We start from the raw sequence: 2963 nt of genomic DNA on the forward strand, positions 1-2963 counted from the left end.
TTACCATTATGCTTGAAGTTAGCCATAATTTAAAATCAATTGTTTTAAACCATCATATTTCAGAACGTTATCAAAATAATGAAAATAATAAATATATGAAATGCTGAAATACTGATAATTTAGTGGACATTCCCGATTAAGTCGATATCGAATTCTAAAGAGACATTGTGATACTAAGTAATTGGTTCAGAATTTTGTAAATATTGAAAACTTTACTTCAGAATGTTCAAGACATATATTCATCTTTAATCAAGTTTAAAATTCAAATTTGAAAAAATAATGACTCCACACATTTTGATCTTGAGTAATTGCACAAGTTTGTTCTTTAAAACTAATCACATTATTCTTCAATAAAAAGAATACACTTTTGTTTAAACGTCTCATTTAATTTAAGTTTTATGTAAATACATAATATGTCATATTCATATTTATTGACAAATTTTAATATCTGAGATTTCGCGTTCAATCAACTTCGGAAGTTGCACAGTTTTTCAAGGTCTGGATTAATTAATTAAGATATTATAAATTTAAGAACGCCTTTTTTACTTTAGGGAACTTGAAGGAACTATTAATTTTTCCCGCCTAAACTATACTGTAGTGTGTCCAATCACATCCTTCTGGTCGTACCTCAGTCCTGTTTGTAAATCTTAGAATGCTACCCGGATTCTTGCTGCGTTTTCCTTGCCCTAGTTTGGCAGATACTACGAAGAGAAAAGATGATATCTATTATCTTTTGAACCGAATTAGTTAAACCATTAAAATCATTATATTCAGAAGTGGATTAATTATTGGACGACTGCACCCTTTCTTGTTACGGCACTAATTCTTTTGTCTAGACTACGAATTATCCCTAACAACGCCAATAACAAATGCTTTCTTTCAACTAATGAGGATCAAGTCCGTTGCCAAAGGAGAGAAAAACAAAAATTAAATAATCATGTTTTCATCGGCTACTTCCGACGTTTAGACAAGTTTTTTGAAGAAAAGTTAATTATCTTTTCAATTTTAAATTAATTTTCTGTGAATTTGCAATACAGATTGCCATTTCCAACATTTTTCGTTTTACTTGAAATTAGTCTTTTTCTTATTTTCATTAATGTGTTTATCTTTTAAAATTTGGAAATTATTTACATGCAAATCTGTCCGAATTTTTTTGACTAAGGTATTATACGGATAATATTGTTTCCTGTGAATTTGTTTAAAAACAGGACTTTACATTTATTAGAGCGTTATCTAAAGTTTGGTTGAGTTAGAAAAAGGTTGACCATTTAGAAGTTGAGATAAGTAAAATCCAAAATCGCATCGTATACACGTAAGGCCTATCTCAAGGCCCTGGAAGTATGAAAGAACAGAGAGGTCCGATATGTTAGACATTCTCGCACGCATTCAGTTGGTCGACATGAAGTTGGAGCGTCTTCAATTGTTCTTCGCATGGATAGCTCTTTTTCTGAATTCATCCGTATAATACCTCAAGACCGAACGATTTATAGACTGTATTATTTTAGATCTTAACATTAATTTTGATTTGTTTTTTTCCAAAATTTAATTAGTTATATTCCCAGATTATATTTGTGGTGTTTCCTTTGTTGAGAATTATTGTTTTTCTGATATGATGTTAAGATCCTCTTATTTAATTTAATTTATAATTGAAAAATTCTACCCTGAATGTTAAGGTCCAATTTTCTGATTTGACTTGATTATTAATTTTTATAGAATTTTGCCAATTTACCCATTTTTTTGGTATAGGAAAACCGATCGAAAAGGTCCTGACTTGTAGTTAGCCATCGTGGCTTCTTTTTATTTTATTATTATTTTATAACTTCAATTTTTTAAATAAATTATTATTTGTTAAATTTTATGTGTTTCTTTGAATTTAATTTATTTAAAAAAGCGATCATCTTGTTCGTGAGGACCATCGCCTATCCATTTTCCAGATTAGGGTCCGAGCTAACCTTTTGAAAGTTCCGTCACAAAACATTTTTTTTGTTGCTTTTTGATGATTTAGTTTTCCTTTTGAATTAAATAATTTAATTTAAATTGGTCCCAAAAAGATCTAGCACTCAAAAGGAAATTATTTGTTGTGATATATTTTAGTGATAAGTTTTGTTTCGAAGGAACTTACGGCAAACTTAATTTGCGTTTATGGTATACCTAATACTTACTAGGCAGTCTGATAAGTCCCTGAAAAATGAAACACGGAGACGTTTTTTCGGCCAAAGTCAGTTTTATTTTTCAACATACTCTCCTTTTAGGTCGATACAGCGAGTCCAACGATTTTCTAACTTTTCGATACCGTCCGAAAAGTACTCGATCGGAAGGTCTTCAAAATACGCCTTAGTTTCAGCTATGAGCTCCTCATTTGAGTAAAAACGCTTACCGGTGAGCCATCTCCTCAGGTTAGGGAACAAGTAATAGTCGCTGGGGGCCAGGTCTGGTGAGTACGGTGGCTGAGAAACCAATTCGAAGCCGATTTCATGCAATTTTGCTTGTGCAACTAAGCATGAATGAACAGGCGCATTGTCGTGATGATAAAGCGGTTTTTTCTTCTTCAAATACGGTCGTTTTTCGGTGATTTCGATTTTCAATAGGTCCAATAATGATGAATAGTATGCTCCGGTTATGGTTTTACCTTTTTCAAGATAGCCACGAATATTATGCCATGTGCATCCTAAAATACGGAGGCCATAACCTTTCCGACCCATTGTTGAGTTTTTGGACGCTTCGGAGCACTTTGGCCCGGTGGAACCCACTGTTTTGCCTGTTGCGTTGACTCAGGAGTGTAGTAGTGGATCCAGGTTTCATCCATGGTTATGAATCGGCGTAAAAACTCGGTCGACTTACGTGAAAATAATGCCAAATTTTGCTGGGAAGTTGTCACACGAATTCGTTTTTGGTCCACTATGAGCAAACGCGGCACCCATCGCGCGCAGAGCTTCTTCATGCCCAAAACTGAATGCACGATA

General features: G+C 33.3%; 1 long non-coding RNA gene across 1 annotated transcript in view; it reads right to left on the reverse strand.

Moving 5' to 3' along the window:
• Nucleotides 1-527: 527 nt before the first annotated feature.
• The window catches only part of LOC117172947, a 23776-nt gene continuing 21340 nt past the window's right edge, over nt 528-2963 (reverse strand). The window contains exon 5 of the long non-coding RNA XR_004467077.1: nt 528-701. This is a non-coding gene — a long non-coding RNA (uncharacterized LOC117172947). The remainder of the gene's footprint in view (nt 702-2963) is intronic.

This window comes from Belonocnema kinseyi, chromosome 1 (genome assembly GCF_010883055.1).
Source record: "Belonocnema kinseyi isolate 2016_QV_RU_SX_M_011 chromosome 1, B_treatae_v1, whole genome shotgun sequence".
NCBI classification, from domain to species: Eukaryota; Metazoa; Arthropoda; class Insecta; order Hymenoptera; family Cynipidae; genus Belonocnema; species Belonocnema kinseyi.